Raw genomic sequence first — 16,895 nt, 5'->3', positions numbered from 1 at the left:
TCAGTGCATTGGGAAAATAAGTACGGCTTGGTCAACAGGGGGCACTCAAGCTAAATCCAGAGCCATCTTGAGAGGCTGCTGAACCAGCCCTATGATTACTTCTTGCTGGGTAGAATGAGGCAGTCAGGGGCATCTAGGTGACCGCCTATCCCTGACTGGGACAAAGCTGGACCCACAAAAGGCCCTCACACGGAGAAGAAGTCGAGTTAGATACACAGGTGGCAGGCATTTCTATGACTGCGTGGGGGTCTCTTGGACTCCAGAGAGTTTTCTAACTCCAGAGCAATTCAGACATCAGTACCAGTGCTCAGGCCTAAAGGAACCAATGGAAGGATAAGTGAAAGACTTGTTTCCAATGTGAGTGATGGGATGCCAGGGCTTTTATGGTGACACCAAAGATTGCCTATAGACATATGGTCCAGGCCCAGGAAAGATCTTTTATCTTCTTTCCTCCTATAGTTAAAAATAAACAAATGAACAAACCAACCCAAGCTGCACTCCAGTGATTCATTCCACCTTACATTTCAAGGGAAGTTAAAGCCCTTGCTTTTGTATTCTGTGCTTGATACGTTTCATGTTTCTTGCACTCACTGCTCTGATTTCTTTGCAGAACAGATGTCACCTTGACAGAGGATAGACGTCATCTTTATAAAGTATTTCTGAACAAGGGAGACTCACGGCTAATGACTCCTGCATACAGCAGGCAGCTATGCCCCCTCTCATCCTTCTCAGAAGGGAAAACACCAATCCTCAATTTTTATGGCCGCTGGCTGCCCATGAATGAAAGGCCAACTGATTTCAGAATCATCCCTAAACTTCAAACCCAAATGAAAGTTTGAGAGCCACTGCCTCTGTGAGCTACTGTCAATGACTTAGCACTGCTATGTACGCTGACGGGAGATTGGAAGCTCTGTGCTGGGGGAATAAGGGGAGCCAGTTTCCTGCTCCAGCTCTTTCACAAACTGTGGGATGTTGCTGTTTAACCCATCTGGGTTTGTGTCCTCATCTGCACGATGTGAGACTTAGAGTTAATCCTCCTGCAACAGGCTGTAAAGCTATAAAGTATAAATTAACACACATGTGCGTATTTTCAAAGCATTTAGAATCACGGATGTTGAAAATATTAGTAATGTTTAGCCACCATTTTTTTGTTCCAGATGTCTAAGAGGTATTTAATGAAAGAGTCATATTTTTTCTACCATAAACTACTTCTGGGCTTTCCACATGCCATTTAATGACAATGGACATCTTTGGAATTATGACTCAATATGTATGTATATCATTCCTTATTTAGTTTACTGGTATTACTGTCACCAGCATCACACAGGTTGTAAGAAAAAAACACTGCAGGTTATTTTTCTTTCCTTGGAATTGACAGAACACTGCCCCATCTTCCCGCCTTGCTTGGTTTCTGGTATCGTGTAATGTCTGGTACATCCCCCACCCAGTTCCCCACAAATGGTTGTAACAAGGACAATGCATTCCTTGGTTCTTTTGTGAGCGAGAGCACAGAAGAGGGCTGTAGTCTGAACCAATATGTTCTGATATTAAGTAGTCTTGGGGAAAAATAGCTTCAAACTGCTCTTCAAACACAAGGCATTAGAATGACTGATGAATGTACCCCTATCATTGTTACACTTCTACGCCAAGAATCATGACACTTATGTTGAAAGAGAAGCACAACACAGCACAAATCACCCTTTGTGCAGAATTTGTTTGAAACAGCTCAGGCGCCTGAGTGGGACCACTTGCCAGGATGATGGCTATCACTGCATCCTGGGAAGAAGAGCCAGGAGTCCAATGTGAGCTTTGTGTCCTGTGACCATGGAGCTAAGTTTGCTTTCCTCCCATGATCACCCTCATCTTTAGCCGCATGCCTGGGAGGCAGGTTCTGTGTGCACTTTTGGCCCAAGCTGTATCTTCCTTTTCGACTCAGACTCCTTCACTGTAAAAGGAAGGAGTCTCACACTGTGGTCTAAGTTTCTGTGTGTCTCTTTATCCTGACGAGACCTTTGAGGTCAGTGACTATCCTTTTTATTTTTCTCATTTTCCTCTGACTTTAAAGGGGTGCCTGGCACAAAGTAGATGCTCATAAATACATACTGAATGAATGCACATATGGATGGAAGGATGAGTAAATCTTACTCTTATTTTTTCAATTAAATTTTTAAAAAACTGCATAAAAGATTGGATATACAAAAAGGTATAAAGACTAATACGATGAACTGTGTTATCATAGTGATTCACCTATGAATGTCTCATGCTTCTACCTATTTGAATCTTCCCCTCATCCCCCATCTCTTCTCAGGGAGGTTACTGAACTTGTTCATCATTCCTGTTTTTACTCTTTATATCTTTAATACATATATATGGATGCCTAACAAAAAACTACAGTATTTTTTTGTCTGCTTTGAAAATTTACAAAATATTATCATACTGTACTCTTCTGAAACTTGCATTTATAATCAAAAGTATATTTGTGAGACAAATGCATGTTGATACACATCCTTCTGGTCCAGGCGTCTTCCCTGTTGTGCAAATGTATCATAATTTAGGTATCCATTCTTGTGTTGATGGAATTACAAACAATGCTGCTAGCAACAACCTTACCCCTGTGCTGTGGGCACCTGTGGGCAGGATTCTATAGTGCACAAGCCGAGGAGAGGAACTGCTGGGTCACAAGGGATGCATATCCTCAACTTTACCGGGATTGCTGGATAATGATCCAAAGCAGCTGTACAAATTTACATTCTCATAAACCCGCATTTATAAGATATCTGTTTTCTAACACTAATGCTTGTCTTTTTAGGTGCTGACTTCTGCTGCAGAATAAGCTTTGTTGCCAAGCCCGCCTGAGGGCCACCTCTGAAATAGGCTGATTCAAGGGCTGGTATTCTGTCCCACAGTGGTCAGAGTGATTCCCATTCCTCTGCTGTTGTTTCATAAGCTGAAGCCACTGTACTGCCTCAGTGTCTGAAGTATCGGAGTCCCTTCCTCCTAACCCTCAACTGTTTACACCCTATATTCATTGCAAACTCAGGTTACATGAAAATAAAAGGTTGCTTTTAATGGTAAAGAAAGTGTTACCTTCATCTAAATGTGATCTGTGTTCACAGGACTGATGGCCATCCCTTTTCCACACTCCTGGCGTCCCCATATCCTGACACCCTTTAAGTCTCGTTATATTGCATTGTGGGATCACAGAACCATAGGGTAACAATGTTGCTGCTGGAATTCTGTGGTTTTGGTAACAGTAGGTTTCACCTTAACGCCTCCTACTTCAACTTCTTAAATATAATGCTTCAGAATAGGGGGTATTAAAACAAATCAGACTATGTAGTATTCAGATCATATTTCAAAAGGAAAATCTGTGATAGGTGACCATGTAAATGATGATTTGCTGTCCAAACTATCCTATCATGATTTGGAGCCGAGGTTTTTTATTTTTTTCCTTTCTAATAGTTACTTATCTCCTCAAATGAGATGAAGATTCATAGGGGGTTTAAACACTTTAAAAAACATTTTTCTATGTTTATACTTGACCTTTTTCTCCAATTAGGATTTAAAGTGCCTAGTATATTTTTTGGTTTGTTTGTTTCTAATGTAAACTTTCTTCTTGAAGAATAAAGTACATATAGAAAGTGCACCAAGAGTAAGCTTACAGACTGATGATGTTTCACGAAGTAAACACTTTCTTGGAACAGCAGTCAGGTCAAGATTACCAGAACCTCAAACCTCCCCCCCCCATGCTCTCTTTCAGTCATTACACCTCCTACTCCCAGGGTAATCACTATCCATTTATTTTTTTTCTCCAATAGATGTAGCATATCCCCTAAACCAAACTGCTCCGTTTACAGATGAGTTCAGCAAGAGCCAGAGAGATAAAATGACTCACCCGAGGTCACACAAAGAGAAAGTGAAGAACTGGGGCTGGAACTCTTGGCCCGATCCACTATCCATTCTGTGATGATTCACTCTGACTGTTCTTATTTTCTCTTTTACTGAAATGTGGCAAGAAATACTGGGACCCACGTTCTCTGTGCACTGCAGAGGCTGTAGGTCCTCTACGCACATTGTGTTCCCTCCTCTACTAGGATCTTTCTACTCCTAAGGCTTTTTGCTTTTCAGCAAAAATAAACAAATGGGACTTAATCGAACTTGTAAGCTTTTGTGCAGCAAAGGAAACCATAAACAAAACGAAAAGACAACCTACAGACTAGAAGAAAATATTTGCAAATGATGTGGTGGACAGGTAAAGGGCTTAATTTCCAAGATACACAAACAGCTCCTACAATTTAATAACAAGAAACTAAACAACCCAATCGAAAAATGGGCAGAAGACCTAAACAGACATTTTTCCAAAGACATACAGATGGCCAAGAGGCACATGAAAAGATGTTCATCATTGCTGATTATTAGAGAAATGCAAACCAAGACCACAATGTACCACCTCACACCCGTCAGAATGGCCATTAAAAAGTCTACAAATAATAAATGCTGGAGAGGGTGTGGAGAAAAGGGAACCTTCTTACACTGTTGGTGGGCATGTAAATTGGTACAGCCACTATGGAAAACAGTATGGAGCTTCCTCAAAAAACCAAAAATAGAGTTACTATATGATCCTGCAATCCCACTCCTGAGCATATATCCAGACAAAACTATAATTTGATATATATATATATATATATATGCAATGGAATATTACTTAGCCATTAAAAAGAATTAAATAATGCCATTTGTAGCAACATGGATGGACCTAGAGATTATCATACTAAGCGAAGTCAGGAAGAGAAAGACAAATACCATATGATATCACTTATATGTGGAATCTAAAATATGACACAAATGAACATATCTACAGAACAAAAACAGACTCACAGATATAGAAGACAGACTTGTGGTTGCCAAGGGGGAGGGTGTCTGGGGGAGGGAAGTATTGGGAGTTTGGGATTAGCAGATGCAAACTATTTTACACAGGATGGATAAACAACAAGGTCCTATTGTATAGCACAGGGAAATATATTCAATATCCTGTAATAAACAATAATGGAAAAGAATATGAAAAAGAATATATATCTATAACTGAGTCACTTCACTATACAGCAGAAAGTGAACACAACATTGTAAATCAACTATAATTCAATAAAATTTTTTAAAAAGACTTTTTTTACACAAGGGGAACAGATCCTTGTACACATGTGTAAGTTTCAGGACTCTATGAATCAAGGTAGGATTTGAAAAACAATGCAAGTAGTGTTTACTAGCCAGCACTCTTCTGATGGAAACAACCAATTATTCAGTGTATTAGCTACCTTTGTCCTCTCTCTAAGGGAGAAAGCAATGACAACAGACAGGTTCACATCAGTAATGTAACCCAACACTTAAAAACCGGTCACCTTCAACATACACTAATTTCTACATCCAGACTGAAAGCCCTTTCCATCACAACACTCCCTGAACATTCTGATTAACTGAGGTTTCTGAGTGGTGTGGAGCAGCAGATAAACTGTGAAATGTGCAGACAGATATTCAGTCTTATTCCCAGTTTGCCTGTGTACGAGCAGTGTGGCCTTGGCCAAGTCACCTTGGCTCTCTAAGCCTGTTTCTCTTTTGTAAAACAGAGAATAAGATTACCATAGTGTTTGTGATAATGTATACAAATCATTTAGCACAGTGTCTGGCACCCAAAGAGCTCTTAACAGATGGTAACCGACTCCTACTCTAATCTTAACTAGGGGTCAGCATTCTCCATTTTAGCATCTATCTCGCTGATGACAGTATTATTTGGTGTTGGGTTGACAATAATGGTCCTTCAAAAGTATATGTCAAGGACTTACCTGGTGGCGCAGTGGTTAAGAACCCGCCTGCAGGGGTTCAGAGGTTCGAGCCCTGGTCCGGGAAGATCCCACATGCCGTGGAGCAACTAAGCCCATGCGCCACAACTACTAAGCCTGCGCTCTAGAGCTTGCGAGCCACAACTACTGAGCCTGCGTGCCACAACTACTGAAGCCTAAGTGCCTAGATCCTGTGCTCCACAACAAGAGAAGCCACTGCAATGAGAAGCCCGCTCACTGCAACGAGCACAACTAAAGTCCACGCGAAGCTACAAAGACCCAACGCAGCCAAAAAATAAATACATAAATAAAATTTATAAAAATAAAAAATTATATGGCAAGGACCATTTCTCATATTCAGGAGAAGGCTCAGCTGAACTTTCACATAAAGAAGAAAGATTATGTGTGGCTTCCAAAAAGGTTCTGCACTCAATTCCAATTGGAATTCTCTGAATACCAGCTGGGTGTCCTACAGTCCAACTCAATTCTGACACTGTCTACCAGAAGATAGTAACAGATTCCACAATTTGAAGATTCAGTCCTATAAGACTGCTCCCCGACCCTACCCCATTTCAGATGCCAATCCCATCTGAAGATAATTACCAGATAAAATAATAAATATGATAAAGGGAGAACAGAGGATGGTGCTTAATGTAATTTGGGGAGTGGGAGACTGAAGAGGTGGTTGCGGGAGACTTTTCAGAAAAAAAATGATATAAATCTGAGGCTTGAGGATAAGTAAGAGTAAGGCCAGAGAAAATGGATGCGATATGTAAATAAGCAAGGTGAAGGCAGGAAGGGAGAAGAGAAAAGGGGACAGAGAAGGAGAAAGAGAGAAAATCCTAATTAGTCTGGGGGACATAGTAGGGTATCCCAAGGGGACATAGGGGTTTGAAGATTATTTGCAAATCTTCTAAAGAATGTCAAGCCTGTTCCTACTAGGGAAGACAGCCCTGGGTCTGACTCTGCCTGAGCCATAAGAAAGAAAAATTCTAGAGTGGTGAGGAGTGTCAAGTTAAGCCTTGAAGACTGTCCACAGGACCAAAAATCATGTCGAATTTTAATGCATGATTTAGGAGACAGAATGGGTCCCCAGAAAGTTGCAGAGTCGACCAGTTAACCAAGTGGGTCTTTGGTTACCTGTACCAGAGTGTGAACTAAGAATGCCGCCTGCCACATCAGTAAACAAAGGATGTGGCAGCCATCAAGCCACCACATTACAGCCGCCCTGAAGGGGAGCCCTGAGGGAACTCAGGATGGAAACAGAATGCTTGCCATCATGCAGCCAACTGATGCAGCCACTCCCAACAGTGCACCCTGAGGAGACTCAGGATGTGAAAACACAGGCTACTGCCCCCAGACAGCTGAGGTGCATATCAAAGGAATGATTTCAATGAGTCCAGACTTTGCAGTTTCCCATGCATAGAAAAGCACTAATTTCATTAATTTGAGATGTCTGGTTTTCTTTAATTAGCAGTAATCTTCCGATGTTCCGACTACCTGGTCTTTGTTGCAAAAACTCCTATATATCCTGGCCCACCCCTTGCCTCTTCAGAGCAGTCCCTCAGAGGGATCTGAGAGTCCTGTCTCCTCAGAATGTCCACTGAATAAAACATAGCTCTCAACTTTTAGGCTGCGCACTTTTTTTTCAGTCTACAAGAGTTGCTACCTAATTAGTGCCCAGGGCACTGTTCATCAGGTGCCCTGGAAAGCCCAGGTCCCAATTCATGATTCCAACATGTCCTCCAGCAAAGCTCCCATTACCCATGGAATCCAGTTGTGGGAGAAAACAGAGTATTTGATAATCACACTTTCACTGAATCAGTAGTGGCTGACTAAAACATCCTATACCTGTCTAGCGAGTTAGCTACAAAACATACATTTCAGGTGTTGCCCTAGAGATGCAGAGAGAGATCTTTCAGCGGGGGTGGGTGGGGATTTGCCACACAGGCACTTACTTCAACTCCCAGCCACTGGGACTGAAAACGAGCCTCTTGTTTAAAGACACCTATTCTTTCATGATCATCCATCGGTACACACGTATACACGTGCACACGCAGTGCACTTATGTGAAAACACACACACGGCCTCCACAGGAAACCAGGGCCTCACTCACAGATGCTCGTTAATCCTTCTCATTTCATAGTGACAAATTCTCTCGATTTCTGTCAGGGAGATCAGGTCTAAAGTTACATACTTGAGCTTTTCAGCCCAATTTGTTTTCTTTCCAACGCTTAGATAATTATTTGAAAGAAAATTATAACACACATTAGGTAAATAATTGATTTTCTAGGCAAATTTCAGACCTGAAGCATTTTTTTGAAGCATTTTTAAGTTGGGAAGTTTAAGAAAGTAACTGTGGTATTAGGGAAACATTCTACTAGTCATTAATCATTTTTTCTTAGAACACATAAAATTGATTTAAAAAGAGGGACATAAAAAAGAGGTTATTAAGAATTTTACTGGGTCAAATGAACATTTCAAGTTTTCTTGGAGAAGAATAAAGAGACCCTAATAGGACTTGTTTCATGTGCCTTCATGTTCATTTTAAACAGGGGCAGATAATCAATTTGGGGAAAAGCCTCATCTGGTTGGAGTCTCACTAACACCCCTTGTGCTTGGACTGCCTTGCAACAATAAACAGGTGACTTGTATTCACATCAAAGTGTGAGAAGCAGTGTTTTGTATCAGGATGACTTGGCTCACACCGTTCCCACTAGCTGCAGGTGACCCCCCACCCATCCCTTCCTGTGGAGTTCTACACGCTTCATAACAAGACGAAGGCTTCTTTGATTAACCATGTCCCTTTTCTGAAGCACGTATTTGCAAACCATTTGGGTAGCACTGAGCGAAGGGTGATCATGCCTGTGCCTGTCGTATCCCCTCTCCCACAGGAGAGGTGGTAGAGTGCAGCGGTTGGTCTCCTGAACACTGAATCCAGATTGCTGGGGTTCAAAGCCCAGCAACTCCAATCACTACGTAGTGACCTTGAGCAAGTTACTTAAACTCTCTGTGTCTCAGTTTCCTCATATGTATAGTGATGATAATAATAGCATTCTCCTCTTTTTTTTTAATTGAAGTAGAGTTGATTTACAATGTTGTGTTAGTTTCAGGTGTACAGCAAAGTGGTTCAGTTAGATATATACTTTTTCAGATTTTTTTTCCATTATAGGTTATTATAAGATGTTGAATATAGTTCCCTGTGCTATACAGTAAATCCATGTTGCTTATCTACTTTAGGTATAATAGTTTGCATCTGTTAACTCCATACTCCTAATTTATCCCTTGACTCCTCCCTTTCCCTTTTGGTAACCATAAGTTTGTGTCCATGTCTCTGTGAGTCTGTTTCTAAGTAAGTTCATTTGCATTATTTTTTAGATTCCACATATAAGTGATATCATGTATTTGTCTTCTTCTGACTTACTTCGCTTACTATGATAATCTCTAGGTCCATCCATGTTGGTGCAAATGACAATATTTCATTCTTTTTTTATGGCTGAGTAATATTGCACTATCTATCTATCTATCATCTATCTATCTATTCCACATCTTCTTAAACTAACTGTCTGTTGATGGGCACTTGGGTTGTTTTTACTTCTTGGCTATTGTAAACAGCGCTGCTGTGAATACTGGGGTGCATATATCTTTTTGAGTAAGAGTTTTCAGCTTTTCTGGATATATGCCCAGGAGTTGAATTGCTGGATCATACGGGAGGTCTATTTTTAGTTTTTTTGAGGAACCTCCATACTGTTCTCCATAGTGGCTGCACCAATTTACAGTGTAGGAGGGTTCCCGTTTCTCCACACTCTCTCCAGCATTTATTATTTGTAAACTTTTTGAATAGCATCCACCTCTTGGGCTGCTAATGAGGATCTATTAACAAATACATATAGGATACTTAACAACAGTGCCCAGCAACCCTGGCACTCAAGAAAAGGCAGTTTGGTATTATTGAGGGCAGAAAGTACGTTATTCCCCTTAAAATCCCAGCTAGCACCCGATACAGTACCTGGCATACAAGACGTGCTCAGTTAACAAAATGGAGGATGTGCTCACCAGCTACCGTAGTGGCCTGGACTTCTCCACCTGCAGCTTCACTCCGGAGCCGCTGCAGCACGATGATGCCGCGGTCCGGGAGCTTCTCCGGTTCACGGGGTCCACGTGGTCCTTGCGAACCGGCTTCTCCACGCGTTCCAGAGTGACCACGGCTCCAGAGGACCGCAGCCCGGCGCTCAGCGAAGCGCTCCTCAGGCTCGCGTGTCCCAGCGCACAGGCAGTGCTTGCCGCGCTTGACGAGCCCCACGCGGTTCACCGAGCTGTGGAGCAGCCTGAAACACACGGGCGTCAGGTGGGACGTGCAGACATGCGCAGCGCTTCCCGAACGTGGGCCAGGTCACGAGGCGCGACGGCTTCTCCTGATTCGTGGCCGTCTCCTCAGGGGTCAGCGGCGGGATCCAGACGCTGGGCAGCGCTTTGTCCTTGTCCTTGCGTGCGGGGCCCGTACTGGGCCCCGTGGGGCATCGCTTGGGTAGTTCCCCGAGGCGGCCTTGGGCGTGAAGGGGTCGAGGGGCCGGCTCTCGGTGGCCGCCTCCTTCTCCAGGAAGCCCCCCGCCGGGTCCTGCGCCGCCGCCCTCTGCAGCTCCTTGTGCTTCTCACGCCCGGCGCCCCGCTGCTTCTCGTAGGCCTTCACCTGCGGCGCAGTCTCCTTCTTCTTTTAGTTCTTGTGTTATCTTCACCAATGATCGACAAGACCGCGCATTCTATTGGCCCCAGCTGGGCCCCATCCCTTATGGAAGTTGTTAGTGGGTGTTTGTGTTGGAGAAACTTCCACTTATTACATGGTAGATATTATCTTCTGGGGAAAGAAAACAAAGACAACAACAACAAAGTGGGTTTATTTAGCTCCTGCGCCTGGGAGCCAACATTTTAAATCTTCTATATGTGGGCACATCAGTTCAGCAGTAGTTGAACAAAGCCATTCAATCCTCTGGTTCTTTAACTAACTGGCATGTTATTACCGTCTTGATTCCTGATCAACCCTGAGGTCCTTTGAAATACCTACACATGGAATGAAATGTGCATTTTAAGCTATCTTTTCATCCATGGGGTTTACGACAGCACCCGACACCATAATCCTGACATGGGGAATTATATCAGAAGAAGAGCAAATAATTTCATTCTCTTCCCCTTTCCCTGTGGGAAAGACTATTCTTCCATCTGCTGAACTGAGGACTTCGGGTTAGGGGCCAATCACTCAAGGCCCTGTAGGGGTAGAACAGTCTGCACAGATTTTCCTACAGGTCACATGGCCCAGCAACTCTTCTACTTCCTGTCCTGGAATTGAGACACAGCTGTGCGTGGAGACGGCTGAAAAGCGCTGATGCTCTGCTTGAAAATTGTGAACATCCATATGGATAAATCTCTATTAAACTTACTCTTTATTATTATTACTAGTCAATAGTGTTTATTTTATGTAAAGTGCTTAGAACAGTGTCTGGCACAAGATAAAGACTTATGTATTGGCCAGTCTCTCTCTATATTATACAACTACTTGGTATGTACTTCATTCTTTTTAAACATTCCATGTTTATAAAACTTTGCTTTTGCTTTTTATTTTCTTCTCAAAACCCTTTATGAGGAGGGGAAAAAGAAGATACTTGCTCCGTGTATTCAAGGAGAAAACTGAGGCTCAGGTATTTGTGGAATTTGGAGCATAATTGCAGAAACTGGTTTTCTGACTTTGAGGCTGGCACTTTCCATAAATCAATCCTCTCCCAAGGGCTGGATGGATAGGGGACTGGATGGATCCAATGATTAATTTTCCTATTTTTCTGAGAATGGTATTTTCCTGAACTGAGGAAATAGCATGTCCATAACAGACCAGGGAATCAACCACTTGGAGGCAAAACCTTCCCTCTCAAAAATGCTAATGCTAATTCCATGCTAATAAGGATGCTAATGATAATAGTAAGTCCAATGCGTTAGAGCCACAGATATGAACACTGAAAGTCAGTTTGCTCCAAAGTCAGAGTCTCAGGTGGGAGGTCTAACTACACATTTATGGCACATGGGGGAGTCCTCGGTGGGTCACATTCGTGATGGAAGTGGTGGCAGAGGCCCTACGTGGCTGAGCTGCTGATCTGACAACATCCACTTATGTTTTGTACACAAGTCTTCATATCAATTGTTCCTAGAATATTTCGGAAATCTTCAAAGGTATAATCTAGTTTTACAAAACATTATTTTGTGGACACCACAGAGGCAGTTTGGTTGCCACACATTTAATGGACAAAAATCCTGATGGGCTTGGGTGAAGTTTATCTTTCACGATTTATTATGGCTATTACTGCTGCTACCATTTCCACAACACTGATTCCAGTGGTTTGCAAGGATGTAGCACTGTTGTTTAAAAGCTTCTTCGTCTGACCACTGACCTGCATTCTGTTTGCACAACAGCATTATGCGTTAAGACATCTGGCCGCTTGCAGCTGTGGCACTGAGGCTACTGGGGTTAAGTGATTTGGCTGCACAGTGGACCGGTGAGACAGCACGGACTCCCAGTTCACTCTTTTCCCCCTAGACTATGAGGACCAAGTGCCCAGGATGTGGGAACACTGTGGTAACGTGCTGGGTTCAGGAGGGGCATGCCACTGCAAGCCTGGCGGTGTACATCTTGGCCCCAGACTGATTCCTTTTTGCTGTGGGATCTTAATCAAGTTACTTTGCCCCCTGGATTTTAGATTAGTTCCCTGAAAAGTGATCAGGATGGATAAAGAATCTTTAAGCTGCACCCCCCTCCTCTTATCACTCTTAGGCTCAGAAGAAACACGCTGAGAGTGCCGGCGCATGCATCTTCCTTTGCCTAGCCAGTACAGAGCAGAGATTTAGAAAAATGAAGGAAGAATGGAAAGAAAGCCAGAATGCCTAGTGAAACCACCCCCAATGACATAGTTTCACCCACTTCCAAGTCCCCCGGAGGTGTTTCTTAGGAATCCAGATGTATCTGTGTTGCAGAGAAGCATGGCTGCCGATCAGCCAGTCATGTTTGGTTGGAGGCCACAAGAAACAATGGTACAGATCTTGGAGAGCATCTGGTCAAAAGCCCAGATAACGAACCTGAGGCTCAGAGGGCAAGAGAGTTTCCCAAGGTCACATGGTAAAACAGAGACAGAGCTGGTGACTATCCCCTGCCCTTCTAGGATGGATGACATGTTTCCAATGAAGTTCAGTCTTGGTCTACTACCAGGTCTTACCTTCATGAGAGCAGGACCCGGGCTATCTTTCTCACTCCCATATCCCCAGTCTCCAGCACAGGGCCCAGCACAGGTGGGTGCTCAAGAAATAGCTGTTGAATAGTTGAATAGATGAATGAACTGATGAAAAAAATGGCTGAACAGAAGGATGCAAAATTTAGATCATTCTTCTCATTACATGGGCACAGACGGCCTACACTTCAGTCCCTGTCCCAGCCTCTTTACATAGACTTGGATGTTGAAGTGATCCAAGCAAAAGAGTCTGGCTAGGTCTATACAGGTCCATTCTTGTTATTTGAAAACAAGCTCACAAGACCGTGAATGTCCCACACTATTAGAAACCTCGCTCTCATAACATAAAGACAATCAACTTCTGAGTGAAGTAAGTCAGACAGAGAAAGAGAAATATCATATGCTATTGCTTATATGCAGAATCTAAAAAGAAATGATACAAATGAACGTATTTACAAAACAGATACGGACTCCCAGACTTAGAGAATGAACTTATGGCTAAGGGTGGAGGGAAGGGATAGTTAGGGAGTTTGGGATTGACATGTACACACTGCTATATTTAAAAAGGATAACCAACAAGGACCTAGTATATAGCACAGGGAACTCTGCTCAATGTTATGTGGCGGCCTGGATGGGAGGGGAGTCTGGGGGAGAACGGATACAAGTATATGTATGGCTGAGTCGCTTTGCTGCACACAACATTGTTAACTGGCTGTACTCCAATATAAAATAAAAAGTTAAAAAAAAAAGACAATCAACTTCTGGGGCACTGGGCCAGGCCAAGACAAGCCTGTCCAAGTGGGCAGAAATAAAGCCCAACTTTAATATATGATTCGGTTAGGAGTCAGGGCTGGCCTCGGAAAAGTTGTAAAATTGAAAATCTGGTCTTTGGTTACTGTTCCCCCAACCAACAGCATAGTAGTGCCCAGTATTCTAGATATTTCCATCGTGGTGCCTGGAAGTGCAATTTATGATTTGAACATATCCTTCATCAAAACTCCCATGGCCTCAATGCTTTATTCTCAGCTATTGGAGAAGATATGTATGTTTCCACTGAGTCATTAATAGCTGATCAAAGTTCCCTATTTCAGCTCTCTGAGGGGTATTTGCCTTTAACATTTAGAAGTTTCAGGCTCTTTTCTGACAAAGAAATTTCAGAGGAATATTTTAGTCATGCAGGTGGGAGAGGGTTCACATCACATAGACATTTCTTATCTTTCATGGCAAACTGCTCTGTATACACACACATATGCACACGTATACATAAACATGCATATACAAATACAGGCAGAGTAATACTTCAAAGGAAGCAGGAACCCCAGCCTTAAAGCCTAATAAATCCTGTTTCATCTTACTTATATTGGTCATTTCTGACTCATTTGCACCAGGAAGATCAGGTCTCTCAGCCCAATTCCTGTAAATAAAATATTTTATTTCCTGACGGATCTCAGACTTTTTAAGCCGTTAGTAAGTAATAAAATAGTTGTTTAATTAGGAATGTATTTATCACTACTAAATAATTGTTATATTTACATCATGTAAAAATGGCTTTTTAAAGAGGCGAATAAAAAGATGTTGTTAAGAATTTACTGAATCAAATGAAAGTTTTAAGTTTTATTGGAGAGGAATAAAGACCCCTAATTGGAATTGGTTTTATGGGCCTCTAGGACCATTAGAAATAGGGGCAGGAGATGAATTTGAGGGAAATGCAATCTAGCTGGATTCTTGCTAACCACGCTCATGCAGCTCTAGGTTGGATCTGGGCTAACACAAAGCCAGTGCCTGTCCTGCCTCCTCTGCTTCTTCCCACGTCACCCCCAGCTTCAGCTTGTTCATGATGGTTTGCATATCCCCATCTCCATGACAACTCTAGTCAAAGTCATTCTTGTCTCCTGCTTGGGCTAGTCCTACAGCCTCCTAGCCAGTTCCCACACCTGCTCTTGCACCTCCAACCCGTTATCTACATTGTGGTTACATCAGAGGAAGAGCTCTTCTAAGGCCTTTCAATGACTGCTGTAATTCTTAGGATAAAATCCCGTGTCATTACCATGGCAGTGAGTTGGACATGGCCAATGATTAATCTCCCACTTTGCTGAGAACAGTTTGTCTTCCTTGGTTAATGTCCATGCCCAGAGTACATGGCAGGGGAAAACCACGGTGAGCCACCAATCTCCCTCTCAGAAACATCAATGGAAAAGCATAATACATTTAGAGTAACAGAGCCAATAGTCAAAGGTCAGTGTGTGTCAAGTCAGTATTTCCAGGTGAATGTTAATTCCATTACATGGTACTTATAACACAGGATGGTACCCACATAGCGAGCCATGTTAGTGGTGAAAATGAGGGCAGATGCTCTCCATGGATGACCTGATGTTCTTCTGAAAACACTTGTTTTATATTTTATATATAAATGATCTAATTAGTTTGAAATATTCCTGGATCTATTAAAATTGTCACTTGGTTCTGCAAAAACATGTTACTATGAACAACAGTGAGGTGAGGTGAGGTGATCTCAAATCAAGCAATACGTCATGTAGATGCCACCTATTAAACAAAGACAATTTTTTAAAGTCTTTACTGAATTTGTTACAATATGGCTTCTGTTTTATGTTTTGGCTTCTTGGACTGGAGGCATGTGGGATCTTAGCTCTCCGGGACTGAACCCACACCCCCTGCACTGGAAGGCGAAGCCTTAACCGCTGAACCACCAGGGAAGACCCAAACAAAGAAAATTTTAATTGCCTTTACTGCAAATGATATTTCATGATTTACTATTGCTATTGCTACTATTGTTGTCAATAACAATGATATTTTAAATGTGGATATAGCACTTTGTAGATGAAAAGTGTCCTCGCATACATTAGATTCATACAACTGTACTACATATAGGTTAGATTGAGAGTCAACAATTTTTTTTCTGCAAAGGGCCAAATAGTAAATATTTTTGCCTGTGGATCATATGGTCTCTGTTAACTGTTACTCAACTCTTCCATTATAGGTATTTACAACAGGTAAATAAACGGGTATGCCAGTAAAACTTTATTTACCAAAACAAGTGTGTACTAGATTTGGCCTGTAGTTTGCTGAACTCTGAGTTAGATCATGTAGAATTATCATCTTTCCTCCTGCAGCTGTGAAGCCTGAGGCCAAAGGGTTAAATGATTTTTCCAAGGCCATAGAATGAATTAGTGAAAGAACAAGGATGTGGCACCATGCCATCTAGCTCCCAGTCTGTCTTCCCTCTACTGAACTGTGATGACCAACTTACAAGTAGAGTGTAACCCTGGTTCATCGCGCTGTGTATCAGAAAGGGTACATCACTAGAAGTCTGCAGATCTGGGCCCTGGCCCTAATTGGCTTCTAGTTAGATGTGTGACCTTAATCAAGTCACTTCACCTTCTTTAGCTTCAGTTGATTCATCTAAAGAATGAGGAGATTGGTTGAGGAATCTTCCCTCTGGCTTTCAAATGGTGTATTTTTAAGATGAGGGATGGGAAGAAATATTTTATTGTGAAGTATTTGAATTGATCATTTGTTACAAATTTTGCAGTATTTATTTACACAGAAGTCATTATTAACCAACCAGCAAATATTTACTGGGCCTGTTATGCTGTGAAAAGATGGAAAAAACATCTGACATAGTCTTTGTATTTAAATAATAGTGAAGAAAAGCAATTCCTCGCATTTAGAGAAAATGAGTAAATAATCAGTGTAAGAAGCATTGCTCAGAAGGCATGGTGAGTTCCTTTGGGTTTCTGAAGACAGATGTCAGTGAGAGCAGCAGCTCTCAGAGAAA

At 42.2% G+C, this 16,895-nt stretch overlaps 1 pseudogene; it reads right to left on the bottom strand.

Moving 5' to 3' along the window:
• Nucleotides 1-9,893: 9,893 nt before the first annotated feature.
• Nucleotides 9,894-16,895, bottom strand: part of LOC112406894 (nitric oxide synthase-interacting protein pseudogene) — a 30,372-nt pseudogene continuing 23,370 nt past the window's right edge.

The sequence above is a fragment of the Neophocaena asiaeorientalis genome, unplaced genomic scaffold, assembly GCF_003031525.2.
Source record: "Neophocaena asiaeorientalis asiaeorientalis breed wild unplaced genomic scaffold, Neophocaena_asiaeorientalis_V1.1 scaffold85, whole genome shotgun sequence".
NCBI lineage: Eukaryota > Metazoa > Chordata > Mammalia > Artiodactyla > Phocoenidae > Neophocaena > Neophocaena asiaeorientalis.
This window is presented reverse-complemented; position numbering and strand designations above follow the sequence as displayed.